We start from the raw sequence: 27530 nt of genomic DNA, 5'->3' as shown, positions 1-27530 counted from the left end.
ATCAAGATCCAGAGAAATGTTTACTATCTTCAGGGAACTGGAATCTCCCGCGCCCATCCCGCCCTCCCTAACCAAAGACGAGGACTGGTGTAAGAAGATTCAGGATGCCATGCTCGACAAACTGAACACCCTACAAGACAAAATCACCAGTCACCAAAATGCACTGAAACAACAACTATCCAACATACACCTGGATCCCGCTTGCGAAATCCCAGCCTTCTCATTCGAAGAGATGAAGGAACAGGATGTACTGGCAATCCTCAACTCTATGAAGCCATCAAACTGTAAGGGTGAATCCTGGCCAGCACAGCTCATTAAAGCCAGTGCACCTACCCTGGCACCTTTTATCAGAGCGTTTATTAACGCCTCCTTTAAAACCAACTGTGACTCATCATGCCTCAAAGAAGCCTGGGTGCATCCACTGCCGAGAAAACCTACACTGGACCCTAAACTCCCGGGAAACTACAGACCTATTACAACGGTCCCTTTCCTGCTGAAGATTCTGGATAAGGCAGCCTACCTACAGGTCCACAAATACTTGGAGACTCATCACCTACTAGGCTTCCGTCCAAAACACGGAACGGAAACGGCATTATTGGACTTAAAAAACAAAAATAGATTGACGACCTCAGAGATATAGGCAAACCCGCCCTCCTGCTACTCCTTGACTTATCAACGGCCTTTGACCTTGTCGACCATGATACTCTTTGCCATCACCTCTCCACAGCCGCCAACTTTTCGCCAAATGCCACTGCCTGGATTTCATCCTTCCTCAAGGAAAGAGCAATGAAGGTCTTCTCAGACCAAGCCAGTGCAAGGCCCAAACTAATCAAATGCGGAGTACCACAAGGATCTTGTATCTCGTCCACTCTTTGCAACCTTCATGAGATCGCTATTTAATTATCTGGACTCCCTAGGCATCACATATACTAATTATGCAGATGATACTCAGGTCCTCATACCCCTGACAGGAGACTATGAGGCTGACCAGAAATCCCTCGACTCCATCCACGTCACTATCCAAACCTGGATGGCCGAAAATTGGCTGTGCCTCAACAGTGAAAAAACAGAACTCTTACTCATTGGCTCACCGGAAACACTCAAGAAACTGGATGCAAAATACAACTCCTTCCGGATCAACAACACCCCCACATCCTTGTATCGCAGGCCGTAAAAACTCTGGAAGTCTACTTAGACTCGAACCTCACTATGGTCAGGCAGGTTAACGCCATCTCTTCAGCATCGGCCTATCTCACAAAACTAATCACTGCAGCCAGACCATTCCTGATGCAACAAAACTGCCTCACCATCTCCAGAGCAATAATTGGGTCCCGACTGGACTATTGCAAAGCACTGCTGCTAGGTACCTCTGCGAGAAACATCAGGAAACTCCAAACGGTACAAAACAATGCCCTCAGAGCGTCCACTGGCATCTCAAGAAGAGACCACATCTCGCCCACTAGAAAATCTCTTTACTGGCTCCCCGTCAAGGAGCGTATCATTTTTAAGACTGGCACTCACCCACAAATGTCTCCATGACGGTGCACCCCTCTACCTCGCTCAGAGATTTACCCCTACATACACCAACAGACCAACAAGAACAGCCTACACTAACAGTTTGGCCATCCCCAAAAGGATCAGGGCATGGGCAGGGGGATCAAGTTTCCCAGTCATCATGGCCACCAACTAAAACCTTCTACCCCCTTCACTAAGGAGCATCGAGTTTCACACTGCGTTCAGGAAAGCAAACAAAACACTTGTTTGTGTAGGCTCCTAAACACCTGCGGTCTTATATGTATAATATATGTAGAACTGTACTCCTTAAGACAGAGGCTCTTCACATAACTAAGACATCCCTTGTATGTATCATATGAATATGACTGTATTCCCCAATGCACTTGCTCCCTGTAACATTTGCAATGCTGCTTGTTCACGCAACTAAGACATCTCCTTGAAACAGTGCCTCGATGCCTCTGGGCTGCAGGCGCTTTACAAATACAATAAATAAATAAATAAATAAATAAATAAGCGCGATAAGACAAGGAGAGGGAACAAGGGAGGACAAAATAACGATCTTACTAGGCCTTGTGTCATTCAGATTGCTCAAGTGCGGGGAAGGGGAGAAGTGCCTGGGAATTGGGAAGTGCAGTAAACTTACAAGTGCAGTCAGCGGGTGGCTCATAAGTGTAGACAGAAGGGACTGTAGAGTTGCAGATACAGACCCTTAAGTGCTGGGGAGTCCTGAGGCAGTGCAAGGGCAACTGGACATGGAGGAGCCTGTAGCAGAGTTCAGGGGGTGACCAGGTGATCAGTGTACAGAACAGTCAGGTGCACCAGCAGGGGAGAGGAAGAGAAAGCAGAAGCGAAAAGGAAGGTCTGGAGTTGGTTCCGGAACCGGAGGTGGTTCCGCTCAAGTTTGAGAGAAGCAGGAAGGCTGTTCCAGAGGGAGGCCGCAGCCGAGGAGATAGATCTGCCCCCAACTCTCTGCTTGGAGAAGTGTCTGCCACTCAGAGAGTTGGAGGTGGATGAGCAGAGAGCTTGAGAAGGAAGTTGTTTTGGAAGAAATATTTGGAGGTAGAGCGGTCCCAGGCCCCAGAAAGCCTTGTGTGGTGTCTAGTCAAAGGATCGAATCTAAAGGGTCGACAGGTCAAAGGATCGACACCAAAGGGTCGACAGGTCAAAGGATCACTTTTTTTTTATTATATATTTTTTTAGGTTTTCATTTAAGGAAAAAAAGTTGTTTTTAGCAACAAAAAAAAAAGGTGGTTGGGGGGGAACCTTTGGTGTCGATCCTTTGACCTGTCGACCCTTTCACTGTCGATCCTTTGACCTACAACCGCCTTGTGGACAATGCAGAGGGTCTTGAAGTTGATCCTTGCATCCACAGGGAGAAAGCGAAGAGATTTTAAAGCTGGAGAGATACAATCCCTGGGCTTGAGCCCAAGGACAAGTCTCGTAGTCCTGTTCTGGATACGTTGTAAAGGTCGAAGAGTAGAGGCAGGAAGATTTAGAAAGAGGGGACCAGAGCTCTGGAGACAGTGAGCATCTGGGGGAAAGTGAGAAAGAAAACCTCTGAGGAGGTGCATCTGATAGTTTGACTTCTTATAGATGTCAGAGATGTGAAGAGAGCAGCAGAGAGTGGAGTCGAAGATGACACCAACGTTCTTAACTTCACAGGAAGGAGCAGGAAGAAGGCCCAGAGTGGGCGGCCAGAGAGGGCGGCCAGAGAGAGAGGAAAGGAGGGAGCGGGTGTCCCAATGAAGAGGATCTCAGTCTTACTGGCATTAAGGCAGAGTTCATTGGCGGCACAACATTCCTGAATTGCGGCCAGACAGTCTGGTATGAGAGAAGAAACAGAGGTGGCTGAGGGGAGCCTGAAAGATAGTGGAGTGTCATCTGCATAACATTGAAAATTGGAGCAGAAAGTAGTGATGCAGTGGGCAAGAGGTGCCAGGTAGTGGGTGAAGAGCCAGGGAGAGAGGTTAGACCCCTGAGGAACACCACAATTAGAGAGAGAGAGAAGAGGGGAAACACCCCAGTTGGACCCCAGAGGGTCGGTCGGTGAGATAGGAGGTCAACCAGGGCAGGGCCTGATCAGTAATATCAAGGTTGTCCCAGAGACGATTGAGCAGGATGGCATGGTTGACTGTGTCAAAAGCAGAGGATAGATCAAAGAGAATGAGGACAGAAGGGAGATTAGAGTTAAGATTGGAGAGCAAGTCTTCACAGGTGTTCAGGAGAACAGTTTCTGTGCTTCTGGCAGCTCTGAAGCCAGACTGGTGGGCATGGAGGCAACCAACAGATTCAGCATGTATGTTAAGCTGGGAGATAGCTAGCTTTTCCAAGAGTTTGCCCAGAGTGATGGAGATCGGGCGATGGTTAGCCGGAGAGGAAGGATCGAGCGAGGGCTTCTTTAGAGGGGTGTGAACAAGAGAGTGCTTTAGAGGGCAGGGGAAAAGTGCCAGTGGCAATGGAGTGATTGCAGAAATAGGCCAAGGCTGGAGCAAGGGTGTCGATGTGGTCCTTGATAGTTCTAGATGAGCAGGGGAGAACCTGCTTTGATTAAACTTTCCTAGATCGGACATGTCTAGAAACATCATCAGGGGTGAACAGGAGACAGGAGGAGTAGAGACTGCCTCAGACAGGCCAGGAGTGGTAGAGGAGGAGGAAGAGGAGGAAGTGAGGGTGGGCAGATCCCTCACATAGCACATCTTGCAGAGTTCGAGAGGTGTTATGACCGAATCATGCTGCTGTTAGCAACAGTATCTGCAGGGTGTGAGCTATGAGGATGTGATGAAGATCTAGGCCAAAGTTGATGGAGCCACATCTTGGAGCTTCCCTCCCAGGGCAATGTGTGGGAGAGTGCTTCAAAGTGGGTCTTCATCAGGAATGCTCACGGGGTGCTAGCCAATAGGGGGCCCTACCACCTAACAATGCCAATTGGTCTTTATTTCCCATAACTGGAGACAAGCAGTTAATAAACAAGGGATACTGATGATTTCCGGAGCCTGTAATACTCTGATCAACTGAATTGCTAACCGTTCACGAACGGGTGCAAGCGGGCACGTCACTGTCCTTGGCTCACATTCCTTCACAAGCATGAGAAAGGGGCTTCCTTTTAAATCACCTCATGTTGTGCCCCTCTAGCGGGTGGTCAGGAAAGGGGAGTGTGGGTCTGTCATACTTCTGCACTCCACATCCGATAGTTAGGGGAAAGTATGTTTTTATAAGATTTGATTACAATTTACTGGATTTGTTTTAATAATAATGGAATGAAAGGAAGATTAAACATATTTTTACCTTTTTCTTTTATTATTTCAAAGAAATGTAAGCTATTGATATAATGTTTTAAGAAATTAGCGTTTCTTTTTTAACTCAGTGCTTTTAGGAATCATGTTTATTCATAGTAATGTAATGAAATGCTTCCTCTTTTTCCCCACTATTTTATGTATTGTTGTTGGTGCAATTGGGTGAATAGTTTTTCAACCAATAATAAACCTAAATAATTCTCATAAATGTCAACACCCCATCCCACCTCATGCTCTCAATTCCCCTCCAGACCACTAGCGCGTTCATGCTCTGATTACTTACCGGTAATATTCATTACTCCTAGTCCTACTCTTCCTCATCACAGTACTTACCACATGAGGACCCTGCCTCCGACACAGACCTTCTTCTTTTTCTTTAAATCCCTATAACTCCTCCCCCACATCCACGTCACTCAGTTTCATATTACCAAGCCGGAGCATGGGACCTTCCCCACAGGGAGGGTGAGGAGGGGCGTCAGTACTGTGACGAGGAAGAGTAGGGCTAGGAGTAATGAAGATTACCAGTAAGTAATAAGAGCATTACCTCCACGTCCACTCTTCCTTGTCGGGAGCCAGTGAGAGAGAGTATAAAACACCAGGGGACGTAACTGAAGACGGGATCAAGGAACTGGAAAACACGCAAGATGCCACATGCCCCATAACTTCAGCAACAGGCGAGCCAAGACATACTGGCTTCTGAGAACCCAGCCCAGCCAGAACAGCCAGCAAGCGCCCCCCGCCCCCCTGCAGAACATCCACAGTATGTTCCGCAAAGCTCCCACGTTGAAGCGTTCCATCCAGACAAGCAGTGCAGGGCTTTGAGACCCATAAGCAGGTGACACATCCTAGAAGGCATAGGGACCAAGAACACCCGCAAGTAGAAAACTTGACCCTGAGCAGGGAGAGGAACGGGCAAGAAGGTAAACCACAACAACCATTTGGAGAGAACGGATCCCATGGCCAACTACTTGGACCGTGAGCTGGGTACCAAAGTCCTAACCATGCAAACCTGGACAGGAGGAGACAGGAACGGCAACTGATACCCCCCTCCGGAAGGAGCCCATTACCCAGGAAGCCGAACCCCACCGGTCCCATACACCTCCGAGAAGATAGAAACGAGGAGCAAGGGAAAACCGCCAGTCACTGCACTTGCACCAGAGGAAAATCACAGGACGTTGAAGCAGGCCTGCGCCACAATATAACAGCATGCTTGTCAGCCCACAAAAAGATCCGACCTATCAAAAGGAAGATACAGGACATCCCAGAAGTCCAGCAGACCAGGGCCCCCTCAGGCGACAGAGGAGCCACCAGGCTGGTGTCAAAAGGGCAGAGTACTGTCACAAAGCAGGGAAAAGCAATCCATCCCGGATAGCAGACATCAAAGGCAACCCCCTACCTGGGGTATGCTTATACTGGAAAAACCCACTGAAGTGACATCCCCCTCCACCGGCACCAGGGGCTCTGAGAACCGCTCTAAGCACAGACATGTGCCACCATGTGCCCTATCACTTCCCACAAGTCTGAGAAGAGGCGTGAAAGCAACACCGCGGCACCGGAGGACCTAGGCCCTAAAAGAAGAGACACTGGGAACCCCCTGCATGGCCGTTACTTCCATGATGCATTTTCTATAATTTCATGCCGGACAAGGGAAAAGAAAATAATTTCCTTTGACCTTCCCATGTGCAGTTCAGAGGAAGAGGACAAGGAGTCTGCATCCATAGCTAGCACAGACCCAAGCACACCACTAACTTGCCACATGAGTGAGAGGTGGCTTGAGCCCTGTATCCAGTAGCTGGTAGCCCCATGCTCTAAATGGTAGCCCCATGCTCTAAATGGTTCCAATGCATCGGTCTAGGAAGGATGAAGTGCCGAGTCAGCATCGCTGAGACTCGAACCCGAAGTGAAGACTATGCCAGGCCAGTACCCTTCCGGCCGCTTGCAGACGTGTCCAAATCTGCCCCGCTTTCACAGGCTGGACGCCAAGAATGCAGCCAACATCCGGTGCATCCTGGGCTGTGTGTGCCTGAGGAGCGGGTGGTATGTGATATGCCTGTGACAGTACTGAGCCCCCGCACTTTCAAAGACTCTATGCCACTGTCACCCCACGACAAGAAGCAGAGAGGCCTCACAACAAAAAGGCGAGGCTAGCCCATACTGCCAAGTGCTTGCCATCATTTCCAATAAAGATATGTACAGAGCACGAGCAAACGGCCCGTCGAAGGAGTCAAGATGGCCATACCAGCAAGAGAGGGGAAAACATCAAGCACAGTCCTCCCCTCTTCCTTACCTTCCCCCAGATAATGCAGCTAACATCCAGTGCATTCTGGGCCGTGTGTTTTCTGAGGAGCGGGTGGTATGTGACATTCCTGCGACAGAACAGAGCCCCCGCACTTTCAAATACTCTCTGCCACAGTCACCCCACGACAAGAAGCAGAGAGGCCTCACAACAAAAGGGAAGGCTTAGCCCATACTGCCAAGTGCTTGCCAGCATTTCAAATAAAGATGTGTACACAAAGCACGAGGAAACGGCCTGTTGAATCAAGATGGCCAAAACATCAAGCCCAGTCCTCCCCTCTCCTTACCTTCCCCCAGGCCGTGCAGGACCCAGGACACAATGCTCACGCTGCGGTCCGGAGCCCAGCAAAGAACCGAGCGAGGCAATCCTGCTCAACTGTGACCCCAAGCCCCTCAGGGGGCCCAGGAGCAGCACCCCACCTGAGGGAGCCGAGGACCCCGCCACACAGCCCCCCCAGGGGGCCAGCAATCGGTGCTCCCTGGTGCCCCGCACCGGGAAGAAAAAGTCCAACGTGCCGGAGGCAGGAAAAATTAAACTGAGTGACGTGGATGTAGGGGAGGAATTATAGGGATTTAAAGAAATAGAAGAAGGTCCTGTGTCGGAGGCAGGGGCCTCATCAGGTAAGTACTGGGACGAGGAAGAGTGGACGTGGAGGTAATGTCTACATACATAACACCAAGATGGACCAGATGCTGTAATCACCCACCAAAGTGGAGATTAGGTGTTCTGTTTCATTCAGCCCCTCCTCAATCCCTTGCTCCCCAGGTGATCTGGAAGGAGAACAACCAATACTACTTGTAGCTACCAATGTGCATATTTAATTCACTTGTAGAACTCCAGTCCTCCACCCCCTATAGCAGAGTACTGTGATCCACCATAGAGGTCCAATAGCGAATTACCAATTGTGTTTAATAGGACGGCACAGTGGAAGATAGTAACATAACAGGTGTATTTGGGGAGTGCACCCACCCAACCCGGTGTATTTTGGTTTTTATAGACAGAAGGTAACAGATGTTCATTGTTACACAACTCAGTGGTACTCATTCAGTTAACCTTGGGTGGATGAAGTGCTGGGGGGACCTGCAGGGATTCAAACCAGTGACTATGAGGTCACCCGCATGGACCCTTCCAGAGAATGCACAGACCTGAACCCCAAACCTGGACCTGGACACCATTTCCAGGAAGAGGCAGGAATGGAGACAGGAGAGAAGGAGACATGAAGGGTACAGGAACGCAGGGAGCGAGACTGGCTATCTCAGAAGCATAGGACAACCTGTGCAGACAAAAACTACAGCAGTTATTTACCTTTTGGTGCCTGTGCTTCTTACGCTTTGCAGAGTAGGATGACACAATAGTGTGTTTAGATCTAGAAACAGAAGACATTATTACGTTATTAATTACTACAAACACAAGACATCCTATAACGATATATAATCAAAACATCTAAAGAGGAGCTGCCGTTCCCCTCTCACCCCCCATCACACACACAAGAGACAGGATTAACTGGAAGTTTATGAAGAACAGGATGATCACTTTCTCGCCAGTCACTCACCTACAGCAAATGATTCCCCAAAGATTCCTTAGAATATTGTGATGCATTCCACATTTTAAATGGCAGCATTTGAGGTCCCAGACAATGAAAACACAGCGCATCCCCCGCTCGGGACCTCGAGTGACTGCAGATTGGCCGGAATGAACATCTCCATCAGCAAAGCCGATTCGCCAAACTTAGGAACAGACATGCGTACTGCTGAGACACCTATACCAAGAGCATGCGCAGTAAGAGGATGCCGAGTAGACGGAGTCACACACAGCGCATGCTCAGTGATTATCCTACGGTGCAGCGGTGATGAACTGTCATGGCACTGAGACACTGATCACCCGAGCATGCGTACAATCAGAATGATGAGCTGCATGCATTTTGGAACGTAGTACGCATGCTCAATGACCCGGCGTAGAATGCAGAACAGAATGAGAAGCAACGGCGGGGCAGGCATACGTGGGTCCGCCCACGCTTTCGATAATTTAAAGAAAGAAGAAAGAAAGAAGGCATGCTCATGGGTAGCACGCGCAAAGATAGAAATTACGAATCAGGAAGGGCAGGACATGCTAAAAGAAAAGGCATGCCCGGATTACTTAACGGTAATCGTCATTACTTCTAGTTGTACTCTTCCTCGTCCTAGTACTTACCTTTGAGTATGTCCATGCTCACTGGAACTCTTTTTTACAAGCTTGCTTTTTCTGGCCGCTCCTATTTAAAGCGCACGTCAGCCCTGGGGCATCGTGACTCTGAGGTATAAGTATAGGTATTGTTGTGCGGTGGTCTGGTGTTTAGTTTGACGTGACTGTGTCATGACGCTCACTGAATAAAAAGGGCTCTGCTGGCCCTGCGAGGGCAGTGCAGCAGAGCCCCAGGAAGTGGCAACTCGTCTCTGTGTTTGTGTCTTTACGGGTTGTGGGCCTGTCACGTGGCCGTGGCCTGGTGCGCGGCGCGGACCGAGTGCCCTCGGAGCGGCGACCGCTAAAGACTGGGGGTGACACCCCCACACTCTGGAGCCTGCGCTTGGTGACACCGGACGACGTAGGGTGTCTACCTATCCGTGATACGCCGGTTTCCCACTGGCGTGTCTACTACGTCGGGTGATCCCGACAGCCTCTGTGGGCTGCCCCGGAGACCGGAGGCAGCCCACAACATTGGCGATGAGGATTGTCGCACCCGCCGGCTGACAATAGCGGCGTGCGGACTGAAGTACCTACGCACGCGGCCGCAGTCGGCGGCCGTGTGGGAAAAATATGTGGTGGCGGCAGCATTGCGGGGGCCCAGGGACCGACGGGGATGTTGCCTCACGGGTCACCTGGTGCCCACGGCGGCGCTGAAGTGGAGCAACCGTCCTCCTTTGTCAGCCGAGCCGGAGAGAGGTTTGGACTGCGGCGTGTGCCGCGTGAGGACCCAGGCCCTACAACAAAGGAATGGTGCGGGGCCTGGAGCTCCGGCCCGCAGTGGCGTTCTCCATCGGACCTCGCAGCGCCACTCATTGAGCCCGGGCTGCCGAAGGGTGAAAACATTTTGTTTATAAAAAAAAAAGGGCGTGGCCCCAGCGCTGGCCTAGCCCCAGGACAAAGAAAAGGGGCAGAGCCCAATTGTGGAGCTCGCCGACAGAGTCAGCGAGAACGTCCGCTCGGGGCGGGTGTTAGGAGGAAGCCTCTCACCCGGGCTGCATCTGGGTGAAAGTTAAGAACTGAAAAAAAAAGAGGGTGGCGTGCACCCACATTACTGCCCCAGGGACAGAGTGAGGGGTGTGGCCTATATGGACACGCGCCCCGCAGTGTCCCTGACAAAGCGAAAGGGGAGAACCGGGCCGTGGTGGTGAGGAGCCTGGGCTGGTCCACACTGCATGTGGGCCCATCAACATCCGGGCCTGAAAAAAAATATATATATAAAGACTGCCTGAAAGAGGGGTGTCATATTAACCCCGCGAGATGTGACTGCTCGGGCCTTGGAGGTTGCGGCTCCACCTAGAGTGCTTGTGCGCCCCTGGGCAGGAAGAACGGCGGGCACCCACTGCATTCGGCATCCCCAGTGGCCTTCAGCATGTCAGACGACGAGGGGACATTTCGGGGTCAGCTGGCACCAAAACCCCATTTAGATGTTATTGGTGCCCCTGCAAGTCTGGGGGCCAGGTGGGTGGCTTGGGTCGAGAACCTTGAGTTGTACTTCGCTGCAGTGGAAATTAAGGACACAGCCAAACGCCCGGCACTCCTGTACTCTGCCGGAATGGCCGTTCAGAGGCTGTTCAAGACGTTAGTACCCAGAGATCAATCATACGGTGCAGTCACTACAGCCCTGAACGAGTATTTTCGTCCCGTGGTCAACAGGGACTACGAAAGATTCCGGATTAGGTGTGCAAGGGAGGAGGAAGGGGAGAGCCTTGATGCTTTCAATGGGAAGCTGCGTGGCATTGCACTATCTTGCGACTTGGGAAATTTCGAGGGGGATGAGGTCCGAGCGCAGATCATTTACGGATACAGCTCCTCGAAGCTACGCAAGCAGCTCCTGAGGGACCCGACGCCCAACCTCGATCGAATATTGGAGCTTCGCCAGGCCCAGGAACTGGCAGAGGTGCGTGTCTCGGTCATGGACTCCTCTAGACATACCCTCAAGATGGAGGTCCCCATGCAGCGAGTGAAGACTGAGGAGGTGGCCGCTGTCGGCAAGTGGCCAGGAGGAAGAGTGATGAGAAGGGGAGACTGGCCGAGGAGAGACCCAATGCCACAATATGTCATCAGTGTGGGTGGCATCTTCCCTACCCGCAGGACTGCCCGGCGATAGGACAAATCTGTGTAAGGTGTGGGAAAGGAGATCACTTTGCACGGGCGTGCTTAGCCCAAGCCCCAGCCTGCATCATGGGGACATCGGGGGGGAGTGAGTCAAAGGGGAGAAGGATCCCCAAGGTGGCGGCGGTCCAGGTGGCGGGGGGTCCCCCAGAAGCACCGTATGACATTGAGGAGAAAGAATATGAAGAGAATATATTCTTTTTGTCCTGCAGCAGCGCCAGTGGTTAGTTTGATCCCGGGATCTTCTGAGTAGGAGGAGCCCTTTGTTGGGCCCCGTGGTGTGCAGACTGGAACACATCTGTTTGTTTTGCAATTCTAAAAAAAAATGTTTTAGTTTTTAGTAGCCTTTAGGTGGTGCGCAGACTGAAATGCACCCAATGTTTGCAGTGGGTTGTTTTGATTTTGTTTGTTTATAATAAAGGAGGGATGTTGTGCGGTGGTCTAGTGTTTAGTTTGACGTGAGCGTCATGACTGTGTCATGACGCTCACTGAATAAAAAGGGCTCTGCTGGCGCACAATCATGTTGAATTCTAAGTAATGCGCAGAGCTAAAGGTGTAGCTTCTTTATTCACCGGCTTGTAACTGCCAACTTGGCGGTAACTCCGCCCACACCACGTGATCGGCTGACAACCGATCTAGATAGTGAAATGAGGCAAGCTAAACGCTTGTCCCCATAGACATAAACATAGGACATTACACCTCCCACTTAATCCAAGACAGTAAATCCAAAGCAATAAATGGGCAACTTCCTCCAATGGGCGGGCGGGAAGAGTAGGACTAGGAGTAATAAAGAAAGTAATCCGACTTTACCCCTGTGTCCCTCTTCCTTGTTCAGTACTTACCTTTGAGTCGTACCAAAGCAAAACAGGAATGATGCCCATGCACACCACAAAAGACACAAACACCAAGGGTAATGCAAAAGCAACCCAACACCTATTTATTCAAGGAAGAAAAAACAACAGGACGACAAAGTCCCCTGCCATCTCCTAAACCAGACACTGCCCCCAGAACCCCCACGCCAAAGGAAGTGCATCAGTGCCCCATCAACGTTGAGCTGGTAATAAATGTCCAGTCAGGGCACCCCCTGCAAATTATCCCAGGAGGCCCACCCCCCTTGTGTACCGGCCCTGGCCCGTCGGGGAGATTTCAGAAGAATCATAGGCAAGGAGAATCAACGACTTAATCCACTGGCTGATAGTAGGATTGGAAGCCCTGCAGCCACATTCCCCCGCCCCAAAGGTAACCGAGATATGGTCAGAGAGATGAAAGGACTTGGTCCAGGAAAGACAGTGCAGAGCGACCATCTTGACATCCAGGCAATGCCAAGCCTCCTCAGGGGAGGACGGATCAGGGAAAAAGGCAGGAAGGACACCCTCCTGACACCAATGGAACCAAAAGGAGACCTTAGATACAAAGGAAGGATCACATTGCAGTAACAAGGCCTCCTCCCGGACCACCAAAATCGGAGGATGACATATGAGAGCCCTGATCTCCCCCAGATGGTGAGCCGAAGTGACAGCCACCAAAAGGTAGTATTGAGAGTCAACCACTTCAGCTCGACATCCTCCAGCAGTTCAAAGGGAGGCTTCTGTAACATAGCCAGGACCTTAAGGGCGGGTCCCAACGAGGATCCCTAACAGGGCCCAAAGAACAAGAGTTCACCCACCCCCTTCAAATGTCTCAAAACCAGAGTTGGAGGTGACCATGAAACGCAAAAGACCAGAATGGCCGCCCACTGAGAACGGAGAGGAGAAACAGCCAAGATTGGGCGTCAGGACTTCTGAGGTTTGGTGGGGGGGGGGCATGGGATGACAGAAAGGACTCCGGAAACCCTGCCTCTAACGATCTGTCTGGGGACGAGGGACATAAGACTTGCGAGGATGTTGGAAAGCACTAGAAGAGGCAGGAGCCACCTTCTTCCTCAATTTGTCTGCTTGTTTATCTGCCTTAAAGACCTGGTGAACCTTTGACTCCAGTGTATCGCCAAACAAATTTCAACCCTCAAAGGGAAGCTTTAAGGCAGCAGGCTTCTGGCACCCCTCCGCCTTCCAATCCCAAAGACACAAATGCTGCCTGCCAGAGATGGTAACGCCCATAGCCATAGCAGTATCCCGAACACAATCATAAAACAGGTCCAAAATGAACTCGGACTGACTCTGCAAGTCCGAAAGGAGCTGGGAACAGTCAGTGCCATCATCCAGAGTCTGACGCAGCCACTGGAACCGAGCCAAAACAGTGTCTGCAGCATAGGAGTCATAGGTGTTGTAGCGCAAAGCCAGATGGGACCTTACGTAAGATGTTTTGAGCACAGAATCCACTTTCTGGCTCACCGGGTCCCTGCCAGCCACTTCATTAGCCGAAATGAAGGAACGGCCCACCAGGCTGGCCATAATTTCATCCACCTCCAAAGTGGCAGGCAGCTGGGCCTCCTAACCCCTGACAGGGTACAATTTTGCCATAAACCGGGTGTCATGCGGCCAATCAGCTGGCACTTGTCTGACAAGGTTTCTGTATCACAGTGCTTCCGTTTCTTGCCCCGATCCAAGATGGCGTCCGGATGCCTCAGACACGCTCTTATGTCATAATGAGTGCGTGCTGTGACTGCCCGTCATCCAGAAATATAACAATATCGGACAGTAAGAGCCGCGCGTTGCAATTGCCCTACATTGCTGTACGCTGTATTGTGCTCTTATCCTCTGGTCTTTTGCCTTTCCTTTTACTCATTTTGTCCTGGTTTGCCGGCACCTCGTGTTTACTCCTGGTTGAGCTTGTCTCCTACAGTGGCCCGGCTGCCACTCTTTCTCCTTTATTCCCGGACTCCCTACTTTTTTCCCTTTCACTTCCCTCCTCCCGTGGTCTCTCCTGCTAGCTTTTGCTGCTTCCTTCCAGTTCCTGGTAGCTAGTCCTCTTGCTCTGCGCTTCAGAGCCTCGTAGGACCTATTCAGTCTCAGCCATTGGAGATTCATTCTTCCCTCCTCATACTTGTGCAGCAGATTCCTTCTGCTAGTTCTATTACTTGGCCTTCTTTCACATCCTCAAAGACTCTTCCTGGGATTGTGCCACTTGGACTCTCAACTCTGTAAATTGGTAAATTGGTTTCCCACGCCCCTTCTGTTTTTTTTTCCTTGGGTCCTGGCTCTCACAGCAGCCACAGTGCTTACCTGTATTCTACATACCGGGTGGCACAGTGGCTACCTGGAAGGACAGGCCTTACCTCTTCACACCAAAGGATTCCAGAAGCAAAGAGGTAAGGACTGATCCTGACAACTTGCAATGCCCAAAGAAAAGGAAAGAGAAGATGAAGACCAATGGAGCAGGTACAAGAGCTCATGGCCGCCGTCCAGGGTCTTTTCATGGAGGTACAGAATCTAAAGATGTAAAATGTTGTGTTACGTCAGGCCCTGACACAAGGCAACCCTGCTGTGGGTCAATCTCAGTATTATGGTCCGACCATAGAGAAGGACAATGGAGAACCTAGGAAATACAGGGAGTTTATGGACGCCTGCACTTTTGCTTTTACCTTCAGGCAGGCAGCCTTTCCCTCTGACCGCTCTCGTGTGATCACCTGTTTGGATGGTAGTGCCTTGTCCTGGGCTACGCCTCTCGTGGTTTCCGGTAACCCACTCCTGGACGACTTCAAAGGCTTTATTGAAGTCTTTTCAGGTGTTTTTGATCACCCGGAAACTCACCTACAACAAACAAGATTCCTTGTTAGACTTTACTCAAGGCACATTGGATGTCTTAACATATGTTACCTGCTTTAACCAACTTGCTCAGCAAACGGCCTGGCCGGAAGAGGCATGTGTGACCCTGTTCAGGAGAGGTCTCTCCGATGAACTAAAGGATGAGCTTGCTTGGATACCGTGCCCTGCTTCGTTTGAGGAACTTGTGAAACTTGTTCTCCAGATTGACTATAGTTTTCAGGAACGCAAGTTGGAGAGATGGCAGACCATGAGCTTTCCCGCTCGTGTTCTTCCGGAAACGTCTCCCCCGACATCTAAGGCCAAGGAAGAACCCATCCAAATAGGGTTAGCACCAGGACCCCTAACCAATGAAGAAAGACAAAGGAGGAGAAAAAAGCACATATGCATGTATTGCGCCTCGGATGAACATTTGGTCAGAGTATGCCCATTGGCTCCTCCTGGCAGTTCTGGAAACGACAGCTCCCGCTCGTAGTTGGGACCTACGTTCGGGAGGCTTTACCGAGTCCCAGGAGTGTAACCTCTGAACAGACACCTGAAACAGAACTTTTGATCATGTAAATCAGCTTGTCCTTACCCGGGCAAGGCGTAATTTCCACCTTGACCATGGTGGACTCGGGAGCCACAGGTCTTTTTATGGAGCAGGATTGGGCTAATTGGGTGAAGATCCCTGTGGAGATCAAAGACTCTGCTGTACCTGTCGAAGGAGTTGATGGCTTTCCCTTGTCCAGCAGACCTATTTTGCACCACACCGTTCCCCTCCCCATGGCCATACAACAACATAAGGAAGTGCTCCGTTTTGATTTTATCCATACTGCTCATTAACCAGTAATCCTGGGCATACTGTGGTTGTCGAAGCACAATCCGTACATAAATTGGACAGCTAAATCCCTCTTTCTAGGGTCGGAACAAAGTATGCGATCCTGTGTGTCCTCAGCATTATTTTAGTTGGGAGAACGGGAAAAACAGCAATATTTTGCAATATTTATATTTTCAAAATCGTGAGTCTCACGCCTAAATCGGGAGGGATGGCATGTCTGCTACACCCGTGCCTTCCATTTCCACGGCATTACCTGCCAAACACAAGCAGTACCAGGAGTTGTTCAGTGAAGAGGAAAAGAAGGTCTTGCCACCACATAAGGAAGATAATTGCGCCATAGATCTCATCTCTGGCTCCAGTTTACCTTTTAGTAGGATGTTTCTACTCTCGCCGGTGGAAAAAGAAGCCTGCCGGAGGTATTTGGACCTTTAATCTTTCGTTTTGGAAGTGCCCAGAAAGTGCCAGTTGGAGCCTGTTAGAGCTCGGTTGGCTCGTGGCTTCAAATTAATTTAAGGTGCACATTATACTTCCAGAGAAGGTAGGCTGCCTGCTAATAATGAATAGCAGCCAACTCCTGTGAAGTGCGTCTTTGCTTTCCATGTGCGTATTTTGATGTTTGTGTTAGCTAGCGGGTCTACATTTGCTACGTATGTATGCTACTGCTGTTTAAGCGATGATTGATTTGCCTTTACACTTTTCCCGGCTAGTGCTGCTTTAGGGCATAGGACAGCGGGCCTTGAATGTGTTCCTCCGAACCATACAGCGAATTACGGTATTGCAGTGAAATACCGTTGTTATTATTCTGAGAGTGCTCCTCTGGAATTTTCAGGGTAGTGTGATAGTACAGGGAATTATCGCACTTAATATTCTGACAGTGTTTCTCTGAAAGCTATGGTGCAGTGTGTTATTGAAAGGAACCATTGCCTTTAGTTTTGAGAGTCTCACTTGAGTGCTGAAGCATTCAATTTGCAAGAAAAGATAAAATGACAGGTCCGTTCGCCACCGGCAGAGGAGGCATCCTTAAATGGGGATTTTCCCCATTCACAATCTTCACTACTTGCCCAGGGTAACAATTCATCATCTCGACAGGGAGAAAAATTGGGAATGAATCAATCTGCTTTCCCACTGTTCCCTGATTGATCTCAATGAGCAAGAGTTGCAAAATTTCCAGGTGCTTTCAAGAATATTACATCTGCTGGACAAGGGTCACGAGCACACACATTTTGCAATAAATGAGATAAAAACCTCAACAGCCGATTTACTAGCAAAATTAAATAAATTGGAGGGTTTTATGCTGGCACAAGAGAATTGTCATGCATTTCGGGCATCACGTGCAAGCATAGATTCTGCACTAATTAAAACCAATTCCATACTTAACAATAAAAATGTATCAACACAATGCACTCAAAGGGAAGGGATGATAGACCATACTTTAATACAGTCAAAACTGTATGCGCAAGTGGTCCAGCATCAGCCTTCTGAGAGAACAGGTTTTGATACAGCCACATACATTGACATTATTGATATGGCCAAACTGCAACATGAAAAAATTCTGGCAATTGAGGATATCCTGTTTAAAGCAAATTTGGTTTCTCAAGATGTAATGGGACCCCTACCTACTCTGAATGCTACCACGGAGTATAACCAAACTAGCTATGCCACACCTGACAGCCCATCGACATTGACTGATATTATTGACCAAAATGGTAAATTGATGGCTCAAGAAATTAGTAACATTGATGAGGGCACAGAACAGGTCGAAACTCAACAAAAAATGCATTTCTCTTCACGCAAAGCAAAAATACTTCACATAGGGGCCAAGATAATCTTTTTCAAACATACTAAAAGGACTTGCATGTTTGGAACCACTCATTAAATCACACACACTGGTTCCCACTCCAGTACCAAATTCATAAACCACTACAATTTCCATATTTTCCTGGAATTGTCGTGGTTTTTCAAATTTCTTTTCATGTCTCAAGCAAGTAAAGATCCAGCAGATACCCATGATAATAATGTTGCAAGAGACAATGGCTGTGATGGATATTCACTTAGATGGATACACATCATACTGTCATTGTGCAAAAAAAGAAGAATTTGGACGCCCCTCAGGTGGTCTTGCTGTCCTAATTTCGAACTAATCGAGATTCACTTCAAAACTGATACATTCATCCAATTAATTTATTATGGTGGAAGTGATTTATGAAGAAGCAAGCATCACTAAGTTTTAAATGGTATCCATTTATTGGAATCCTTATACGTCTCAGATTGAGACTGTGCTTCAAAATCTCAATCTAGCATTATGTGAAGCTGTTATGCTTGAACCCGCATATGAAATTATCATCGGTGGAGATTTTAATTCAGTTTTGAGGTATCAGATGGGTGGATCACCTGATATAAATCTTAGGACCCCCACAGAGTATTGAGGTATTGAGGGAAAGAGGTCTCTTATGGTCTCAATTATTAAATGATTGCGATATTTATATTATATCACAGAAATTTAATGGAGCCCATTCAACCTGACATAGAGGGAATTGTAGCTCCTGTATTGAATATATAGCAACATCTCGAGAGTTGTCTGGGAGATGTGGCCCGATCATTTTGATTGACTCTAAACTAAGTGACCATATGATTCTGAGGTGTAATATATCGATCGCAGTCAAACTCTATCAAGCCAACCCTGTTCTAGCTCTTATAGAAAATGACAGATATAATCTCTCTATACGGTGGAACCCCAGGCTATGCAGGCTTCTGACAGCAAGGATCAATCGGGAACTATGGATTGTAAAAGACCAACAAGGAGCTAACTCTTGCTATGAGGAAGTAGATGCCTGGAACATAGCAATTATCCAGGATCAGCTGCTTGCCCTGACAAGGGAACCAAATAAATTCAATGAAGGTGTATATCCAAACATATTTGTAAGTGAAATTAAAATGCTTAAACGACAAAAAAATATATTAATTACTTTCTTGTAAAAAAAAGATTATGGGCCTCATTACACAGTAGGCGGCAGCCATGGTGCTATGAGCGCCATGGCTACCCCGTACCGCCGTCGGAGTCCGGTTTCCCGGAATAGGGACTTACCGGTCTATTCTGACCTTTCCAGGACCGGTAATTCCCCATTCCGGGAACCATTCCCCATTCCCATTTGAGTCCCCATAGGGTACTGTTATTAGCTCTGACGTCCCTCAGCGGGAACCGTCCATAACGCCTGGGCAGACCACACGTTAAGGACGGGACATGCTGATCGACCTCGTAGTTGGGCGGTAGGGGATTACCGGCACTGGTGCCCTTACCAGTGCCGGTAATCCCCTACCGCCTACCGTGTAATGAGGCCCTATGTATAGCTATGAATCAAGGCTGAAAGCAATTCAATTTGAGAATTATTTAAAGAAAAATCAAAGAATGATTAATTTACTCAATTTAAATCAAAGGGAAGTTTGGAACATCCCCTTGGTAGAGATAAACTAATACTGTACTCTGCTATTTCAGGTGATATGTGGTTCTCTTATTACAAAGAAATATATCAGCTACCATGTGGTTTTGATTTATATCCTGTGGAGAAGATAACGGATGCAATTTCAGCAGCATGTCCATAGGATTTCATGGATATAATATGGGAACTGAATAAACGTAACTATTCTAAGGCATCGGGGCCGGACGGGATTCCCCTGTGTGTAATAAAGGATGATCCCCATATTTGGGCTAGAATCCTAAAAATGCACTATGATATTATCTTTCAATCCAAAGTAATCCCGCCCTCATGGTTAACATCCATAATTATCCCTCTGCATAAGAAGGGATCAATTGAAGGGATCAATTGAAAGACCTGAGTACTTCCGTCTAATCGCTCTGATCGATGTTGCCACCAAATTGTTTGCTAAATTAGTACTCAAAGATTTAAACACCTTCTTAGCGACACACCATACTCTATCACGGTATCAAACAGGCTTTAGAAAATGTATGGGCACACCCCTAATGCCACTATTTTGGCGCACCTACTGGCATCTGTAAAAAAACTATAAAAACAGTACCATTTATATGGCTTGTATAGATCTTTCATCAGTGTTTGATAGTGTGATTAGAGGGTTATTATGGCAAAAAATGCAACGGTTCAACATTCCTCAAAACATCATAGTAACTATTGCTCTATTTCATGACAAAACAAATTATCGAGTACGAATTGATGAATCTGGCCTCCTATCTGACAGAATTCCGACAGAAGTAGGGGTAAAACAGGGCTGCAATCTTGCAGCCGTGCTCTTTAATTTATACCTTGCGGATATTGATGAACTATGGTTACATTTTGACAGTTTTCTGGTCAGATTAGGTGATCTGCGAATAAACTGGATCGCCTTTGCAGATGATGTGATTTTATTAGATTGCACACCATTTGGTTTGCAAATGAAACTCCAGCTATTCTCTGAATTTTAAAAATTACATAATTTGTCTACGAATACAACTAAATTGAACCTCCTTGTATTTTCCAATAGGAAAAAGCAGACTCATTTTCAATGGAGTATAGAGAATATTCCAATCCACTACACAATGGGAGTGACGTATTTGGGATACAATCTTATAAATACAAACTTGTTAACTATGTGGAACAATACCATAACCATTAAAACGGCTCAATTATTGGCACAAACAAAGATTATTTAAAACAAATATTGTAAATTCTCCTTAATGCCAATATTTGACTTCTACTTGCTAAAAGTGGGAGCAACCATTTTATATGGCCTGGATCTCTGTCTGGCTGAAATTGTGGCAATTCTTAATAAGATCCAAGGTAATATCTGGAAGACTGTTCTTAGTCTACCTAAACGTTTGCCTAATGTCATCATTCTGCATGAGCTGGGTCTAAACTCACTGGGATCTAAGATGCAATGGAGAAGGCTCAGTAACTTTGGCAAAATGTAAAATCCACCACCAAACTGTCTTTATGAAGATCTAACTTTAATGATAGAAAAATCTTCACCTCCATCTATTCTAGCATTTAAGAATCAAATGCTGGACTTGTTAAAACTCATAGCCATGGAACCGGATGATTTAATTTGGCGTCCTAATGTGGTAAAAAAGAAAATGTATCAGTATTATTGGGCATGAATATCAGATCAGATTGGGACATGCAGTGCTTTCACTGAATACGCAAAATTTAGACATAAACACGGCCTAGATTACCGTATATTATTTGTTTACCATGTATCAGGCTAGGAATCTCTACCTGAGATATAGATTGAATTTATATCATACGTATGCCCGAATTAAACTCTGGAAGAATTCCAAGTAGATCATTAATGATGGTTCATGTTGATTTTGCCATAATAATATTGAGTCTGAGACCTTGAAACATCTGATTCTGGTTTGTCCATTTTTCAAAGATCAAAGAAATGTAACCTTGGGAAAGCAATTGGGAGATAGAACATTATGTTCTTCTGAAATGTTATGGTTGAAATGTATGTGGTGAAGGAGTAATAGTTTCACGCTTGCCCTAACTCAAATAATTGGCTCATATCCAGTCCAAACTCAATGAATTTGACATGTTGAACCGAGCGGAATGGTTATAGTGCTTTAGAGTGATGAATTATTTGGAGTGACCTTGAAAATTGTACGTCATTGCTACCAGTAGGCCAGGACTACCATCTCTATTAGACATTCAGGTAATCCGGATTAGACAAATGTTAAGCAATTCTCATGTTATATAGGCCAACTTTAATTACGAGATCCGATATATGAACTGGACCTTTGTCGATATGTGAAAAATTAAGTATGCATATCGTTATTTGGCCCTTGTCAATATGAATTGGAAATGTAAAATATATGATGAAGATATATACTTTGATCCAATTGGGATATATGCGAAGCGGAAAATGATGATCCTTAAGAAATATTGTCAGATTGATGGATATGTTGGACGTATAACCATGAGTTGTGAAATTTGAATGGGGCTTTATCTTGTATATGAAGAACAACCTCTGTATATTGTCATTTGTTCCTTTGACAATATGAGTTGGAATTGATTACAATATGAAAAGGACACTAACTCTGTTCTATTTTAAGATAGTCGTATGGAGAAAAGAGCTGTATTTTAAGAAACATTGTTAGAATAATGTATACAATGGACTTATTAGAGATGCACTTTTAGTTGATCACAGGATATTAGACATGTTTATTTAGTTATTATGATTTTTATACTTCATATTTTCATGTAAATATGGCAAGGCTTGTACACATTTGTAAAGTTTTATTTTATTGTTTGTAAAGGTGAAATAAGCGCCAAACCAAAAAGAAGCCTCGTGGCAGTATCTCGATGAGCATTTACAGAACGGACTCATTATACCTTCCAAATCCCCATGAGGGGCATCTTTGTTTTTTGTGCCTAAAAAGGAGTCAGCTGAACTAAGACTGTGTCTTGATTACTGTGGTTTGAATAAAATCACAAAGAAAGACAAGTACCTCCTGCCCCTCATCCCAGACATCCTGGAGGCCGTCTGTGGTGCCAAGATAATCACCAAGCTGGACCTTTGTGGCACCTATCATCCAATCTGGAATAAGAGCGGAGAGGAGTGGAAGACCACTTTCTGAACACCTTATGGCCATTTCCAGTATCACGTGGTGCCAATCGGCCTGGCCATTGCTCGGGCAGTCTTCCAGAGATACATGGACCACATCTTGGCCGATTTACTGATGCATTCAGTCGTGGTTTAGTTAGATGATATCCTTGTGTTTTCTAAATCCCCAGAAGAATACGAAAATCATGTCTGTCAGGTCCTGGAGAGACTACAGGCCCAGCGACTGAAGGAGAAACTTGAGAAATGCCAATTTGACGTACCTTTTGTACTTTACTTGGGGTACATCCTTTCCGTGGATCAACGGAAAGTACTGGCAATCTTGCAGATGCCTTCCCCTAGTTCAATCAAGGAGCTTCCGAGATTTCTTGGCATGGAAAATTTCTATAGGAAGTTTATTCAGAACTTCTCAAGTACTGTGCCCCCCTTGACATCTCTACTCAAGAAGAATGTCAGATTAATTTGGTCGTCTTCAGCCCAAAAGTCCTTTGAGGAACTTAATTATTTATTCACATCAGTGCCCTTGTTGAAACAGCCTGATTACCAGCGCTCTTTCATACTTGAGTCTGATGCTTCTGACTTGGCTGTTGGAGCCGTCCTCAAACATGAATTCAAGAACCACAAAGAACACCCAGTTGCCTTTTTTTCCAAGACCCTCTCAGGGGCTGAGTGCAACTACTCAGTAATGGAGAAAGAGCTACTCGCTATTAAATTAGCTTGTTCTGAATGGAGACACCTCCTCCTTGGTGCCCAGACACCCGCCGAAGTATGGACTGATAATCAGAACCTAAGGACATTACAGAACTCTGCATGCCAGAATAGCAGGCAGGCACGGTGGGCGCATTCCTTCTCACATTATCTCCCGGTGATGACTTACATCCCTGGAACCAGAAATGTCATTGCAGATCTCCTATCCCAGAATGGCTACAACAATACTGAAAGGGACCCTCATGGGAAGATGTTTCCAATTAGAACCTTTGTATGTTCAATTGAGACTTGGTTACAACAATTAAAAAGAGAGACCGCTGGGGAGCCTCCAGCGGCAGAACTCAGGAAGATACTTAACCTCCAAAATGGCTTGTTCTACCACCAATCTGCTGTCTTTGTGCCATCTTGTGCATTTCATCTCAAAATCCTGGAATTAGGTCACAATTCTTTGGTAGCCGGTCATCGAAGCCACAAGGCCACCTTACAACTGATAGGACGTTATTTATGGTGCCCTGCTTTGTTCAAAGATGTTAAGGAATATGTCAGAACCTGTGTGACCTGTGCCCAGAACAAGACACCCCACCAGTTGCCCATTGACGACTTTGTTCTCCTTGTTCACCTGCTCGTACCTGGCAGAAGATATCTACAGACTTTATTGTGGATCTCCCAGAGTCCCAAGGTTGCACCGTGACCATGGTTACTGTGGATACATACACCAAGTTGGCAAATTTACTGGTTTACAATAGATTCCCACGGCAGAAGGCATGAGTGCTGTTTTTCTAAAAGACATATTTTGTGTGCACTGTCTCCCAGAGGTGATAATTTCCGACCGCTGTTTTCAATACACCTCAAAGTTCTGGGCTGCCATGTGTACAAAAAAATGAGGTATTTCTAGGGCTATGTCATCACGTTATCATCCCTAAACCAACGGCCAAACTGAGCACTTGAACCAAACCCTGGAGCAGTATTTGAGGTGTTTCACCAACCTCTCCCGAGATAGCTGGTGTTCGTTGCTGCCCCTTGCAGAATTCTCATACAAAGCGGTTCATATGCTCTTGGCAAATCACCTTTCTTTTGCTCCCATGGATACCATCCCACTTGCAGGGTAATTCATAGAATTTCGCAGAAAAGTGTCGCAAGCGCTGGCGCAGAGTGTCCGCGTGCGATTGTCTGCGCCAGGTTCGTGCGCTAAAACCGATTTCCGCGCACAGCGTATTCATGGATTTTAGGCTCCCAAACCAGCCGTGGCGCAGAGTATCGCAGCGAACCTGCAGCAGCGCCAGTAACGCCCCCAAGAACGCCCTCGCGCAAGGAAAAGCCATCAAAATCGCTAAATCATCGCAAAGGGCAGCGCTAACCCTGGACCAGTCCACAGGGCTGCCAAACAAGGAACGCAAAGCGGGTAACGTGCATATCAGGGGTACGCGTGAAGTTATACACGCGATTAGCCAGGGTACGTGTATTACAGGGGTACGCGTGAAGTTTTACATGCGATTAGCCAGGGCGCGTGTATCACAGGGGTACGCAGGAATTATCACACGCGATTTGGCTGGGTACGTGTATTACAGGGGTGTGCGGGAATTATCACACGCGATTTGGCTGGGTAGGTGTATTACAGGGGTACACGGGAAGTTCTACACGTGATTCGGCTGGGTACGTGTATTACAGGGGTGCGCGGGAATTCTCACATGCGATTTGGCCAGGTACGTGTATTACAGGGGTGCGCGGGAATTATCAGATGCGATTTGGATTGGTACGTGTATTACAGGGGTGCGTGGGAAGTTGTACACGCGATTGGCCAGGGTACGTGTATTACAGGGGTATGTGGGAATTATCACACGCGATTTGCCAGGTACGTGTATTACAGGGGTGTGCGGGAATTATCACACGCAATTAGGCTGGGTGGGTCCTCACAGGTGTTCCCTGTACACCCTCCACGGCCCCTGCAGGCAGCCCACAAAACAGGGGACTACCCTGCACACCTGCTCATGTCCCCCTGCACCCCCACCCCTCAGCAGTGCAGGGGCAGCCTCCACCAGGCCCCCACCCATGTCTCCCACCACCCCCACCCCCCAGCAGTGCAGGGGCACCCTCCACCAGGCCCCCACTCATGTCCCCTATCACCCCCACCCCCCGCCACCAGGGGCACCCTCCACCAGGCCCCCATCCATGTCTCCCACCACCCCCACCCCCCAGCAGTGCAGGGGCAGCCTCCACCAGGCCCCCACCCATGTCTCCCACCACCCCCACCCCCCAGCAGTGCAGGGGCACCCTCCACCAGGCCCCCACTCATGTCCCTTATCACCCCCACCCCCCCGCCACCAGGGGCACCCTCCACCAGGTCCCCACTCATGTCTCCCACCACCCCCACCCCCCAGCAGTGCAGGGGCATCCTCCACCAGGCCCCCACTCATGTCTCCCACCACCCCCACCCCCCTGCCACCATGGGCAGCCCCCACCAGGCCCCCACTCATGTCTCCCACCACCCCCACCCCCCAGCAGTGCAGGGGCAGCCTCCACCAGGCCCCCACTCATGTCTCCCACCACCCCCACCCCCCAGCAGTGCAGGGGCAGCCTCCACCAGGCCCCCACTCATGTCTCCCACCACCCCCACCCCCCAGCCACCAGTGTCACCCTCCACCAGGCCCCCACTCATGTCTCCCACCACCCGCACACCCCAGCAGTGCAGGGGCACCCTCCACCAGGCCCCCACTCATGTCTCCCACCACCCCCACACCCCCAGCAGTGCAGGGGCAGCCTCCACCAGGCCCCCACTCATGTCTCCCACCACCCCCACCCCCCTGCCACCATGGGCAGCCCCCACCAGGCCCCCACTCATGTCTCCCACCACCCCCACCCCCAGCAGTGCAGGGGCACCCTCCACCAGGCCCCCACTCATGTCTCCCACCACCCCCACCCCCCAGCAGTGCAGGGGCAGCCTCCACCAGGCACCCACCCATGTCTCCCACCACCCCCACCCCCCAGCAGTGCAGGGGCAGCCTCCACCAGGCCCCCACTCATGTCTCCCACCACCCCCACCCCCCAGCAGTGCAGGGGCAGCCCCCACCAGGCCCCCACTCATGTCTCCCACCACCCCCACCCCCCTGCCACCATGGGCAGCCCCCACCAGGCCCCCACTCATGTCTCCCACCACCCCCACCCCCATGCCACCATGGGCAGCCCCCACCAGGCCCCCACTCATGTCTCCCACCACCCCCACCACCCAGCAGTGCAGGGGCAGCCTCCACCAGGCCCCCACTCATGTCTCCCAACACCCCCACCCCCCAGCAGTGCAGGGGCACCCTCCACCAGGCCCCCACTCATGTCCCCTATCACCCCCACCCCCCGCCACCAGGGGCACCCTCCACCAGGCCCCCATCCATGTCTCCCACCACCCCCACCCCCCAGCAGTGCAGGGGCAGCCTCCACCAGGCCCCCACTCATGTCTCCCACCACCCCCACCCCCCAGCCACCATGGGCAGCCCCCACCAGGCCCCCACTCATGTCTCCCACCACCCCCACCCCCCAGCAGTGCAGGGGCAGCCTCCACCAGGCCCCCACTCATGTCTCCCACCACCCCCACCCCCCAGCAGTGCAGGGGCACCCTCCACCAGGCCCCCACTCATGTCCCCTATCACCCCCACCCCCCCGCCACCAGGGGCACCCTCCACTAGGCCCCCATCCATGTCTCCCACCACCCCCACCCCCCAGCAGTGCAGGGGCACCCTCCACCAGGCCCCCACTCATGACTCCCACCACCCCCACCCCCCAGCCACCAGGGTCACCCTCCACCAGGCCCCCACTCATGTCTCCCACCACCCCCACACCCCAGCAGTGCAGGGGCACCCTCCACCAGGCCCCCATCCATGTCTCCCACCACCCCCACCCCCCAGCAGTGCAGGGGCAGCCTCCACCAGGCCCCCACTCATGTCTCCCACCACCCCCACCCCTCTGCCACCATGGGCAGCCCCCACCAGGCCACCACTCATGTCTCCCACCAACCCCACCCCCATGCCACCATGGGCAGCCCCCACCAGGCCCCCACTCATGTCTCCCACCACCCCCACCCCCCAGCAGTGCAGGGGCAGCCTCCACCAGGCCCCCACTCATGTCTCCCACCACCCCCACCCCCCAGCAGTGCAGGGGCACCCTCCACCAGGCCCCCACTCATGTCCCCTATCACCCCCACCCCCCTGCCACCAGGGGCACCCTCCACCAGGCCCCCATCCATGTCTCCCACCACCCCCACCCCCCAGCAGTGCAGGGGCAGCCTCCACCAGGTCCCCACTCAT

At 49.4% G+C, this 27530-nt stretch overlaps 2 pseudogenes; one reads left to right on the top strand and one right to left on the bottom strand.

Annotated features, from left to right (window-relative positions):
• Positions 1-8887, bottom strand: part of LOC138559111 (zinc finger protein 615-like) — a 97820-nt pseudogene extending 88933 nt beyond the window's left edge.
• Positions 1-27530, top strand: part of LOC138559115 (zinc finger protein 585A-like) — a 540244-nt pseudogene that overhangs the window by 192183 nt on the left and 320531 nt on the right.

The sequence above is a fragment of the Ambystoma mexicanum genome, unplaced genomic scaffold (assembly GCF_040938575.1).
Source record: "Ambystoma mexicanum isolate Mex_15411 unplaced genomic scaffold, UKY_AmexF1_1 Mex_scaf38, whole genome shotgun sequence".
Classification (NCBI taxonomy): Eukaryota; Metazoa; Chordata; class Amphibia; order Caudata; family Ambystomatidae; genus Ambystoma; species Ambystoma mexicanum.
The sequence above is the reverse complement of the archived record's forward strand: the minus strand, read 5'-3'. Positions and strand labels throughout refer to the sequence as shown.